At 40.4% G+C, this 13,799-nt stretch overlaps 1 protein-coding gene across 1 annotated transcript in view; it reads right to left on the reverse strand.

The window, feature by feature from the left end:
* Nucleotides 1-13,799, reverse strand: part of TENM3 (teneurin transmembrane protein 3) — a 953,923-nt gene that overhangs the window by 828,372 nt on the left and 111,752 nt on the right. Inside the window, exon 2 of the mRNA XM_053585025.1 lies at nucleotides 10,355-10,436. The gene's annotated coding sequence lies outside the window, so the exon portion shown is untranslated. The remainder of the gene's footprint in view (nucleotides 1-10,354; nucleotides 10,437-13,799) is intronic.

The raw sequence follows: 13,799 nt of genomic DNA on the forward strand, positions 1-13,799 counted from the left end.
TTCCAGAATTAACTCAAAATTACACTAGAGTATTATCACCCTGCAATTTTTGACTTTCTGTGCCGTGTGCTTATTTTCTTCTCAATCAAAAGTGTACAAACTCACAGAAGTTACACGAATGCAAGGAATAACGTAAAAGATAATAATTATAATTGAGAAGAAATGCCTGAAACTAAGAGTTATGCTAATTCCATGGTCTAGATGTCTGACACAGAGATGATTATATTAATCGTTCAGCTTGCATGCTATAATTCCTGCAGTCACGTCACTTGGCTGAGTGTTAGAAAGCCCAGGCAACTGAAGGGTTAACATCTGCCCCAGCAAGTTTTCGGCCTGGTCTCCTAAGTCTCAGGAAACACACTCAGTCCTGCTCATATTTCACTGACGGGTTGAAGTTTTAATATGCGCTACTAATGCTAATGAAAGTAAAGTAAAACAAAGCCAAGCGGTCAAAGATAACGACCAATTTTAAGACTTGCAATATACGTCAGGACCTATAGACTAAGGCTCAGTGCCTTATCTGTGGTCAGTAAATATAGCCATTCCCTTCCTGGCCTCACATATTATTTCCCCTGTTATGGAAGATTCATTTATGTTAACTTTGTCTACTTTCTGGACTACCCTGTTTAAACGTATTCTCTTTAAATTCTTTTTTTTCTTTAACTTGTCCCTGTGAATTGCTTCCATGGGTTTTCTTCATTTGGTGGATGTCAGGTTCAGGACACTAGGAAATAACATAATAGGTTGAATCGTTATCCCTGCCTCTAAATGATGATTTAGTTTCATATTCCAAACAGTAGCCTGAAGTGTGCTACTTTTGAATCAGATGGCTGGGACTGAGTCTTCCTGGGAATATGAGGCAGAGGTAGTTATACCCCAGGTATATCCAAATGGGGGGAGTAGGGAGGAAAATTTTCATATCTGAGATTTCCCTGAAATGCTAGCTTCTAGTTCAAGTTATTTAATCAATAACTCATTGATTTTTATATTGATCAATGAGTTATTCTCATTACATACTCAAATTACCTTGGGTCAAATAACAGAATGATAAGATTTAAAAAAAAAATAACTCTTACAGAGAACTGATGTGACCCCAACCTAGGAGAATCTGTGCCCAAGTCCTTTGTAGATTTTACCAATTTTGTTAAAAGAAGACAGGCATGTTGTTTGCCAGGCAAGCTGGAACTCCTCTGTGGGTTTACATATCTTTTACTACAGCAATGGTACATTTTAAAAAATCTGATCTGTTTTCAAAGACTATTACTTAAATCTTACTAAATAATTTTTTTACTCAACACCTACTAAGTGCTGAGAACTATTTTAGTTGTTGACAATTTCACTGATCTCTATGATTTTGCATCACTCCTTTTACTCTTGTTACTGTTACTAAAAATTAGGTAATAAACTTGAACACATTAAACTGTCACTGCTTATTTTTTAACTATCTTTTTGTGTTAGTGGGAATGAGAAACCAATTGCTGATGAAAAAATAATCTCATTTCATTTCCCCAAGATGTTTTGTTACTTTGTAAACTTATTTCTTGTAACAATTCTTAATATTTACATAGTTGAACTCAGAAACCATTTTTCCATCAGTTAATCTACTATGTACAGAAGGTGCCCAAAAAAGGTATATGCCTTTTAAGCAAGGAAAAAACTGTATTAAAACTGTCATGTTTGACTTCTGCAAAGAGTCAAAATAACTGAAAGAGATATAAGAACAACACAGAAGATAGCAAATGTCACTCATATACCGAATGTTACAATTTTAATACAGTTTATTCCTTGCTTGAAATGTGTGTACATTTTTTGGCACCCTCTATATCTGTTAAGACGCTAGGGATGACATCTCCGTTGTACAAATAAGTATGTCCAGAATCACCTATGTAGGTTATCACTGGATATCAAACTCGCTAACTTCCTTGACTGGGAAGCAGAGGGTTAGAAGAAGGTGCCTTTGGCTAGTACAGGTCAGGAATCAACATGAGGCAGAGTTTAACAACGTTTCAATTATGAACTGAATGAATAATATGATGAAGTCTCAGGAAAATTATAATAAATTATTTCAGAGAACGGGAAGGGCAATGCAAATGAAAATCCCATAATATTTATTCCATCCCAATCGACTATGCAAGAGTTGAATTTTTAAAAATTAACTTAGATGCACTAAAGAGTTCACTTAATTTTATTTTAAAAATCCAGTCGGAACATGTTAAGAAAAAATGGAAACCAAAACAAAGGTATTTTTTCCCTAAACTTCAGCACACTCAGGAAGCTTGCAGGTGCTGAAATGTGACAGCTCATTCTGGGGTGTGTGATCCACCAAGCACCAGGAGTACGTCCGCTGGTTTCGTGAGAACTGATTTTATAGGCGCTCAGGCCTTGGTAAAATGTCACAGGAGTCACATCTGGGGCTCCTACACGGTGCTTTCCGGTGTTCAGTGAATTAGATAACACAGGATATTTTAAAGACAATAAAATTTATCTTGTTAACTATTGTTATTGCTGCACTCCAAATTTTAAGACAAACGTCTTTGCAAATTTAAATGGTACTGCAGAGAGTGAATGCGTTCCCGTGAGAATAGATTATAAGCAGTGTCAGCAACCTGGCACCCTGTTCTCTATGTTGGCAGCAATTTTCTCTCCAGGTTTCTCTCTGTTCTGCGTAGTTTCTAGAAGACTGTAGCTTTTGCTGTGGGAAATGGGAAATTTACATGTCTTGAAATCAGTGAAGAGGGTCATTGAAAATATTTGTAATAATCTCTTTTACTGAAAAATCCTCTGAGTTCCTTTCCTCCTTTCTTCCTTCCTTTTCCCTTCTTCCTGCCTTCTTTCCTACCCCTTTCCCTTTCTTTTTATTTCTTTTTGCTTGTACTGATTTCTCAAGAGACAGCAGTTCATTACACAAATCGTACTGAACCTTTCTTTTGAATTTAGATCACCTGACAGTGTTGATTTCTGTAGCTCGATCCATATACACGAAAATCAAGCAACATAAAATCCATGTGAATGGAAATAAACGAAGCCCTCCCGGCAACACCAATGAGCTGAGCAAAATGAAAATTGCACAGGTGAGTCAGAAAGGATGCTGTCGACTGTGTTTCTTGGAAGTGAAATAATGGACCAGAACACTGTCTGTCTCAAAATTTTCATAGTGACCCGTGTATTTCTGCACATGGACTCAGAAGACACTAACAGTCTTGCTGTCCCATTAAAGTGGGTGATTAGTGGAAGAGTGTGTGCAGTGTCAGGGCACTGCCCAATACTAGGTCCTGTTTTCATCTAAGACCAAGCGGGGAGCTGATGCTTAACTGTGAAGATTGATGAGGCTCTGACTCGTCCTCCCAGTGGGGTGATGGACGCCCACCTGCCAACGACGGGGGATGCCGGTTGGTGCATAGACTCAGACACGAGTGCTCAGAAGAGCCATCCCCTTGTTAAGAAATAAATCGGAAAACCAATATGTGCTAAAATTTTAGAAGCAGCTTTTTCAGAGCCATATTTAAGGTGCACTCTCAGTACTTACAAATGTAGAAAAAAAGGACCATCTCAGAAAATAATAAGGATCATAAACAAAACAGGATTGGAGCAGAATGAACTGCTACACTATGAAAATGAGAGACAGAACAGGTCACTACAGACAGAGGTGAGCGCTGGTCGGATCAGTGTCCTCCTTGTCCTGCGAGGATTTCCTCCAGTTCCTTGGTTCGGTTTTCTTCCTCTCCTTTCCTCTCCTCCTTCCCTCTGCCCTCTCACCTCCTTTCCTTTTTCTATTTTTATATCGACCTCATCATACGATCTATCATCGTATACATTCTTACTGTTCATCCATCTCCCACGTGTGTTAAGCTCACATCTAAGACCATCATCTCCAGGTGAGGGTCAGCCATTTTCAGTGAATTCTTTCCTGGTCTTCATACAATCAGAAAGCGAGAACGGGTGGAGCCCACCTAAGCCCTGAGCAACGCGCCTGGAATAGATCAATCCAGGAAGCTAAGGCCCTTATATAAGGATGCAAAGCCAGCCAGGCTCATTTTGAATTAGGAATGCTACAATGTGCGTCGAGGACATTAAAAATGTTCAGTAGAAATAGGAGAAGCTGCCATATGCCTGCACTAGCCTCCAATGGCTCCTTTCTCTCCATAACAAAACCAAACTCTACCTTTGGTCTGAGCAGTCACACATCTGTCTAGAAGTCTGCACTTTCCAGCCTCCCTGCAGTAGAAGTGCCCATTTGACAACTTCTTGGCCATTATACAAGCAAAGTAGTGTGTGGGACTTCCTTGAAGCCTTCTTAAGGGAAAGGGTGGCATCCGTCCTTGTCCCTTCCTCCTGCTGTAGCCTGGAAGAGGGATGTGATGACTGGAGCTCCAGCTGCCATGGTGGACCTGATCCAATACCAAGGGGAGGGGGTGATGTTAGAAGGAGGAGGAAAGATCTCGAGGACATCAAGGGCCACCAAGCCTCAGGACTTGTCTTAAGTGAGAAAATCAATCCCGTGTGTTTAACTCACAGCTTTGGGATAACATTTTAAGATGAATGAACATAAATACTAACATAGGGTAGGTTACACCAAATATTTTTAAAAAACTAAATAAAGCACTAATTAACAGAGTTTCTGTGCTTCTGTTTTTTGATTAATATGAAGCCAAATACAGCTATCAAAAAGAAAATGATCTATTGTAATTAGTTTATTTTATATTTTCCACCATTGCTTTTTTCATATCCAGTATAGATTGGTTAGATTTAATAAAAATATTGCATTTAAATTTGTAATTATTCAATATTGTTTTTATCATGAATGAGTCACCTTCATCCCTCACTCGAATCCTACTTCAGCCATGAAGTCTTAGAGGAGGAAAAAATTATTTTGCTCCTCTAAACTCCAATAGTACTTAAGTAATCCTCTCCTTTGGGATGTATATTTTTATTTATTTAATTAGATAAAAAACTCCTGGAAGGTAAGATCTGTGTATTTCATCCAGCTATAGGGAAGTGACTTATACACAGTGGGGTCAGGTAATTGTTTACTAATATTTATGGTATGTATAACTCTTATATAAAATACATTTTCCAATAACTCTTGGAAAGGATATTATTATTATTAATAATGTAATTATTTCTTTATCTTTCTTTTGCCAGTTTCTTTCACAGTTCCAATTATTTCCTAAAGGAGAAATAGAAGGATTTACAATATATGACCTTGTAAATCAAGGAAAATAAAGTCTATGAGTATCTGAAATCCTCAAACTTTTTAAATGCTATTAATAAAGACATCAAAATTCTGTTTAAAATACTCTGCATATCTAATGTTCTTAACAAAACATGCATTTCAAGCAGAAGTTTTAAGGGTTTTAAATCACAGATTTTCACAGCATTTCCTTCCGGCAGCTGATGAAAATTGGATAATATACAATCAGAACACTTTTTCTACACATTTTAAATTGATTGAAAAATAGCAACAGATTTAACATTAGAAAAAACACATTTGCAACCGTTATATAAAAATGGCTTGATCTGATTTAGTAGATACTAGGTGTAGAAATTTAAAGCTGACAGTACTCTTTGGGATGTTTTAAAACAGAGGGAACATATTAAAACACCCAAACTGCCACTCTCTCAAAACAAGTGCCTCTGCCTAACGATCTGAATCTTCTACGAGGAACATCATAAAAGAAAAGCTTTCACTTAATGAAAGGTGTTCCCCATATTTCATGGTAGGTACAAGTCTGATATTAAATAGGATATGAATAGTTTTCAATATAAAAACATAAAAGTAATAAATTGCTGAACAGGAGATGTATGGAAATACAACATATTTGCATAAGATCTGAAAGTTCAACGTTTATTACTGTCTCCACTATGATGTATAACTTGGTGACGGAAAAATAACTAGGTAACCATTCAAGTTGTCAGAGTGCATTAACTAAGTGTAGAGTCAAAGAAAATAAATACTGAACAGGAGTATTTGTCTTACATCACGTTGCCTAAGCTATCAAGGCATTAACTCCATGGCCAAAAACATAGACCAGAGACCATAAAACCCTTAAAAAAGATGAATCATATTTATGGCAAAGATACTTGCAAGTGCTGCTTCCCATAAGTAATTCATCCTTTTCCAAATATAAGGAAATGTAAGACATTGATCTCTGTGTAATTTTTTTCCTATGGGGTGCTTGGGCATATTCAATATACGCATGTGTTTTTCATAAGGCAAGGTTCATGATGGCTGAAATGGCTGAATTTATCAAAGGAACCAGAACAGACTCTCTGGGACTAGGAACAAGACTTAACTCCTTCTGCCTCTGCTCATGGTCACACTTGTTCCAACCAGGGCTCTAGAAGCAGAGTCCATGGAGCTAACCCTACAAACCCTGGCAAGGAAGAGCAATCGGCTGTCTTTTGACAATGAAAAATATTCTTAAAACGGATAAATGTGTGTTGTGCAGTTAATTTCTCAAAACCACATTTAGAGCACATTTGAAACTTATTTTAAAGCACTAGAGCAGTGGTTCTCGGTGACCTATGAGTCGTGACCCCTTTGGGGGTCGAATGACCCTTTCACAGGGGTTGCCTAAGACCATCCTGCATATCAGATATTTAATTACGATTCATAACAGTAGCAAAATTATAGTTATAAAGTAGCAAGGAAAATAATCTTATGGTTGGGAGTCACCTCAACATGAGGAACTGCATTAAAGAGTCACGGCATTAGGAAGGGTGAGAACCACTTGCTCTAGAGAATGAAGAGGTAGATTATATGCAAACCTGCAAATTGGTAAAAAGAAATTATTCCTAAGGAAGAAACAGGAAATTTGGTAAAAAATAAACTGAATATCGGAAACAAGTGAACGAGGGTAAATTTAGACTATAGGATTCTTGCACTTAACAAAATCACTATTATTAAGATTTCTAGACTAGCAAGGCAATTTATTGCAAAAGGTAGGATATTTCTGAGAGTGAAATGAGGAGCTATTATTAATGGGCATTATCAAGGATTACATTAGGAGCTGACAGATGTTTAATTTGGCTGGATTTGAAGACAATAGGATGGCCTTTGACGCTTCCAAAATGAAAACAGAGGCTCATTGCTATCATTAAAAAAATAGGACAAAACAGAAGAACTTTAACACACAGCCACGATGGCCCTGGTCATGCTCTACCACCCTAAGTGACAATGGAACTGGACACCACATACATGAAAGCTGTTGTGAACGGCAGACAGCGCAGCACTGCCATCCTGGAGACAAGGGAGGTACAGGAGAGGGGCTCTGTATTTGTCCTGGCTCCCTGCCTCGTGGCAGTTTCCAAACTGAATGCAAAGTAGAGCCTGAGTAAGCCCTGTGTTAATAGTAAACAGAGGCAGCGGCTGGAGCTCAGCGAGCCGGGTCATGGAAGCATCTGGACCATGAATGGTAGGGTACCAGAAAGGACTGGGCTTCAGGGTGGAGTAGGAGGAAGGAGTGAAAGTTTGCATGGAGATTCCCTGTGGGTCCCTGGCTCAGGCTTGTGTTGCCCATATGGAGGGCAAGGTTGCAAGTGCTCAAGCAGACAGTGGCTCTCTGTGGTGAGGCTGACAGCTAGTGTCTCTATTTCTTTTCTCTCTGTTCAAGCAGGATGGAGGGAAGTTGAAGCCAATCCAGTAACATTTTATAATGTTAAAAGGCTTTCTTGATTAGGAACTCATAATGGCCCCGGCAACAGGGCTTTGTGGACATACCTAATAGCAGAGCTTCAAAAAATGTCAACCGAATAAAAGAGAGAAATTGGTTAAGTCCATACTAACAGAAATTTCTAAAGCTTTTCTCTTTGTAGTTTATAATTTTATAATAATAAGTGGATAAAATATGGTTAGAAAGAAGAAAATTTCAAGCACACGATCAACAGGTTGGATACATTTCTGGTGGGAGGGGAGACTCTAAAGTGGGAGAAAGACTCTAAAACTCTGGTAGACAGTGTGTTAGAAGGTAAAACATACACCTGTCCTGTGACCCAGAAATTTTACTCCCTGACATTATCTCAAGAGAAATGAATACATATGGCTACTAAAGCCTTTTGCAAAAATGTTTATAAATGCTTTATTCATTATATCTAAAACTTGGAAACTACCCAAATGTCAATGGAAGAATGATTAAAAAACTGTGGCATGTTATCTCAATGGGCTACCTCTCGACATTAGAATGGCTACTGTTACTCTCAACAACAGGGAAAGAACTCAAAAACACCCAGCTGAATGGAAGAAGGCAAAAGCACAAAAGCTTTGCAGGATTACATTTCAACGAAGTTCAGGAAGAAGCAACACAAATCTCCAGGGTAGAAACCAGAGCAGTGGCTGCCTGTTGGTGGTGGATTGACCTGTGTCTTCATTACGAAAAAAACTGGTTCTACACATTTTGCATATTAATAGCTGAATGGAATACATTCCCAGTACCTGTTTTTGTAATTCCTGACATTTTTTAATAGCTGAGATATTGTATCTTTTAATACCAATTTTAATTTTCCAACTCACCAAATGCTTTATGACATACACATCCTTTAAGATAAATAGAAGTCCATTAAATAGTTCTAAATAAAACTCGATTAGGAATTATTACTTTAGATGCTGTTCTTGCAGGCACACTCCACACAATTAAAGACCAGTCAAACACACATCTAAGAACATGTTGAGGTCCTTATAAATGCAAGTGCATCCTAAAATGTGGCAGCAAAGTCAGGAAGTTCCTCTAGATAGCAGTTAACATACAAGACAAGATTAGATAAAGTAATGATCACTGTGATTTGCATGTCATTGATGATGTTAAATGTAAAGAGATGGCTTGGAAGACAGAAATTATTTTTAAGAAAGGCACCAGATACCCTAAAATGAAAATTAATGATATTTAATGATAGTATAAAGAAATTGGGCAGCAAATATTGTTTAGGAAATTTAAGATAGGTAGAAGGGACCCATAAGATAGCACCTGAATCATTATGTGGAACATTTGAAGTGTTAGGATTTAATCACTATTGCTTGGGAAGAGGCCTAAAAATTAGCAAGAATCGGGAAGCTGTTATAAGGCCTTCTCTAGAACAAACAATGAGGGGTGAGGGCCAGTTGTCTTTCTTGAAATAAATAATGGTGATCTTATTTCTTATTAGTCATGCTAAATACAGTAAAGCCTTTAGCAAATGTGTTAGTAAGCCTTTAGCTGATCTAAGTGTACCTCTATCTGTTCTCTTGGTTCCTTTGAGAAACTGTGCAAAATCTTCATCCCACGTTAATTACCAATTTAATCAGTCAAAGCTAAAAGAAAATCTTTAGGTCTAATTATAAAAGACAGTTAATGTAAGCAGTTGGTGTGATGAATACCTTTCCTCATCTTGGACAGGTTATAATTTATTAAGCACAAATATGAAGAATAAAGCCCAAGTAGAGCCCTTGATCAGCAGTGACCCCCCCCACCCCAAAATAAAACAGGTGATATTTGCTGGATTTAAGAAGAACAACAACACGACTCCAATTAGCTGTCAAGTCATCTGGCAAGATAGTTGTCACAAACCTGGAAAATCACTTGGCTTTCTTGCCTAATTTCTCAACCTTATTTTTAAGTCATTTAAAAAGATAGTTCCTATATTTATATCAAATTTAAAAAACAGAGGAAAATAGCCAGGCGAGGTGGCTGGCTGACGTGGGTGATCTGCTTGAGCTCAGAAGTTTGAGACTAGCTTGAGCAAGAGCAAGACCCCATCTTTCCTAGAAATAGAAACACTAGCCAGGTGTGGTGTCAGGAGCACGTACTCCCAGCCACTCAGGAGGCTGAGGCAAGAGGATCACCTGAGCCCAGGAATTTGAGCAATGATGATGCCACGGCACTCTACCCAGGGAGACAGAGTGAGACTCTGCCTACAAAAAACAAACAAAAACCCAGGGGAGACTAATTTGCAGTGTTAGAAGTCAGACTGTGGTTAACTGTGGTGGGGCGGGAGCGGGGGCTTACCAGAGGGTGCTTGGGAGTTGGAGACACCTCCTTGGGTGCTGGTAATAGTCATATTTCTTTGTGATAATCCATCCACGGTGCACTTACACCTTGCAAGTTCTTCTTAATGTGTGTTATACTCAAAAAATTTTGCCCTAAACTACAAATTTCTTCCAGAACTATATGGAATCATTTCAATGTTGTGCCAAAGCAGAAAGGTTTTAGACTAATGTCTATTAAGAAATAAACATGTTAAAAACTCTTTCTTGTTCATTTCTTCTATCCTCGAGGAAAATAGAACACACACTGTTTTTTATTAAATAGGACTGTAAATAAATAGGAGCATAGATATCAGCTTTGCGCTTATCATCAGGTTGAGAAATTTATGTGCTACTTACCGAAAAGATGTGTTCTCTCTCAGTTTTGTGGTAGTCTCCTCATTTGGAGATGCCCAGCGAAGATACTGGTTGTGTTTGAAGCCTGGAGAAATAGCACAAACAAAGAAATTGCTACACTCAAAGGCAGGTACAGTATATAACTGTACATATTCACTGTATGATAATGTATTTATCTACACAACTATAAAATGGTAACCTGTTCACTTACCCATTCCTGCACCAAGAAATTGCTAGTGGTACAGAACTGTAGTTGTATACCACACAGCTTTTTCATCAAGGAAATTAATAACGACGTACAATAAACACACCAAACTGGTAAGTGTCATCAAAGAGATATGGATCAAATGTTATGGGAGTCAGAAGGCAGAAGAGGCTACTTCCACCCGGGAGAATAAGTGAAGCTTCGCGGAGGAGGTGGGGCTTGGTCTGAGACAGAGCATGAGTGTGGTCTCTTTGAGGTGCTGGGCAGGAGCCGGAGCAGAAAGAATGGATGGCCAGGGAAGTCCAGGTACACGCGACTAAATACCCAAGTCCCAGAGTTTGGACATTATGAAAATAAGAGCAGAACTTTAATGCGTTTCAGTTGGGTTGGAGAAATTTTTCAGAGGGATGGAAGCTCAGTTGAACTTTGGGGCCAGGGACCGAGTCTCATGTGGTGTTCCAGGCCCTCTGCCAGGGCCAGGGATTCAGTGGTGAATAACAGAGACAGGAGCCCAGCTCTGCTGGAGTGCCCAGGCTACTGGCGCAAACTGAGAAGCAGACGTTTTCTGGGGAGTCTGCAGCAGAGATACTCATGCGTCTAAGAATCAGAGGTAACAAACACCTTCAAGTCCCAGAGACGTGAGCACCAAGGCAAAGCAGTTAGATGAGATTGCTGAGGGACTGCTCAGAGCACAGAGGGGAGGAGCCGGGGCAGATTCACAGGTAGGGAGGAGGAAACTGTCGGGGAGAGGGGAGGTCTCAGGAAGACCACGCGACCCAAGTGCAGTGGTGGAGGCTGTGCTCCGGGAGGAGTGCTTAAGATTCAAGCAGGGCTAACACTGAAAAGTGGTTATTTCTCTGGTTTGTTGATTCAGACAGATTTGAAGGTGATTACAGAATTATGGGGCAAGAGGGCTGGCCTGATATTCAGTTATTGCACTCAATTATCACTGGAGATTTTTTTTTTCTTTTTTAGACAGAGTCTCAGTATGTTGCCCTCGGTAGAGTGCTGTGGCATCACAGCGCATAGCTAGATTCTCTTGCCTCAGCCTCCCAAGTAGCTGGGCCTACAGGCACCTGCCACAACACCTGGCTATTTTTTGTTGCAGTTTGGCCAGGGCTGGGCTTGCACCTGCCACTGTGGGTATATGGGGCCGGTGCCCTACCCACTGAGCACAGGCACCGCCCCAGTGGAGATTTTTACAGCTAATGTCTGCATCTGTGCTTGGGTTGTACCAGTTGATAAAAACATAGAAAACCACCCTAAATAGGGAATGATGTGATACGTGAGGTCGTTATTTCCATGAAATGTCCTTTTAGGTTTTCTTAAAGTATCAGGGGTCCCTGCAAGTGATTAAACATAGTGTGTCCCTATCCCTGCAGGTGACTAAAGTGTTTCTCCCTCCTCAGGCAAGGTTCTGCCTCCTCTAGGAATTAGAGCAATCTGGCAGGGAATGCCCTAGAGACAGTCACTATGCGAGGTGTCACCTGGGCACAGTGTGATCATCCCCATCTTGAGGGCTCAAGTCTATGGGGCAGACCTGGTCCCGCTCCATTCTGGAGGAGTTCCAGGATCATCCCAGGATCTAGAGAGGGCTGCGGGGGCCAGAGATGCCAACAGACAGCCATCCTGCGGGTCAGACTGTGGGTCCTGAGTGGTGCACTTGGGATTTAGTAATGACGATGATGACGACAAGGACAGGACAACAGTTCGCTGAGAACTGCACTGCGCGCACATACTAAGTGTGTTGACTCCATCTCCGCAGCAACCTCAACAAGGCAGGTCCTCTCTCAATTCAGATACGATGGAGGAGGTGAGTCAATATCAGAATACGTAAGGAATATGCCCGAAGTCACCTGTCTAAAAGCCAGCTCTAGTTCATAGTCGGAATGCCTGTGCATGCTTATGATTCCCACACCGGTCTCAAATTGGGATTTGAGTCCCATGTTGTGGTGACACCTGGGGCTCCCTAGCTGAAGCAGGCTGCAGTGGGGCTCCTGGGCTACATTTGCTGATAGTTTCTAACCTGACGGAAAATCTGGAATTTTTGTGTTGTTGTGGAATGCACAGGTCCCTGGATTATGTTCACAGTTTAAGTAGCAGCGATCTGCTTCTTCACATTTCTGGTTATCTGATTCCCACCAGCAGCCCTGTGGCGGGGTGGGTGGCACACTGTGCTGTGGCTGACAGTACAGGTGGGGACAGAGCAATTCCCAAAGTTACCACGAGGGCCCCAGACGTCCGTGCGGCGGTGGAGACTGGAGACCACACACACCAACGCCTGGGGTTTTACATGGCAGGCAGCAGCTTGGACCTGGAGGTTTCGTTCTCGTCATCACTTGCCTGTTGGAAACTATTAGGAAAGGTCGCAGGTTTCACTGCTTTTAGGAGGAGCTGTGGGGTCAGAATTCTAAACAGAAACAAACATGTTTCTACATGGAAATGTGTGTGTTGAGTTCTATGCTACTACAGATAAAATACCCTTTCCCAGTTATCTTTTTGTCTCTGAAGCCAGAAAACCAGTCATGCCATCTAATATCACTGCAGTCAATGGTCCAGTTGCAAAATCCATATCTTCCCAACAGGGGGATGTTTGAAACACGTGACGCGCTTTGTCCTCACGGCAACCCAGGGAGGCAGGTAATACTTTCCCCAGTTTGAAGCCCAATTGTGTTGCCTGTGAGGAACATGTGTGTTTTTTCTGCTGGACGCGATGCCTCTCCAGAGACAAGACTCCTTGCCTGCAGCTCTGCCCCTGACCTGCTGGCCTCTTTGAGTTACTGTGCTCAGTCTTCCTCTGCCACAAAGATTCTTTCCTTATTCTCTGAGGACATCACTGGCTATTCAGAATTACTGGCCAGCGCCGTGTACATGCCGTTGGCCAATCGTATTGGGAGGAGGAACTTTGACTGTTTGTAGGTGCTAAAACTTTAGGGAAATAAAATATATCTAATCTCTATATATCTGTATATTCTAACATTAATGATGATTGACATTAAAATTTTCAATACATTATTTACTCAAATACCATAGTGAAGCTTTCCCAATTAAGAGCCCCAGGATGTAGATAAATACAACAGATTTTTTGAGTTTTTTTTTTATTAAATCATAAAGAGGTAGATCATGTATACAATAATGCATTTATTGGGTACAAGGTGCTGAGTTCATATAGAATTTGAAATGCTTACATCGTACTGCTTAATATATCCCTCGCCTCTTTTACTTAATTATTGTGATAAGACA

This window comes from Nycticebus coucang, chromosome 1 (assembly GCF_027406575.1).
Source record: "Nycticebus coucang isolate mNycCou1 chromosome 1, mNycCou1.pri, whole genome shotgun sequence".
Classification (NCBI taxonomy): domain Eukaryota; kingdom Metazoa; phylum Chordata; class Mammalia; order Primates; family Lorisidae; genus Nycticebus; species Nycticebus coucang.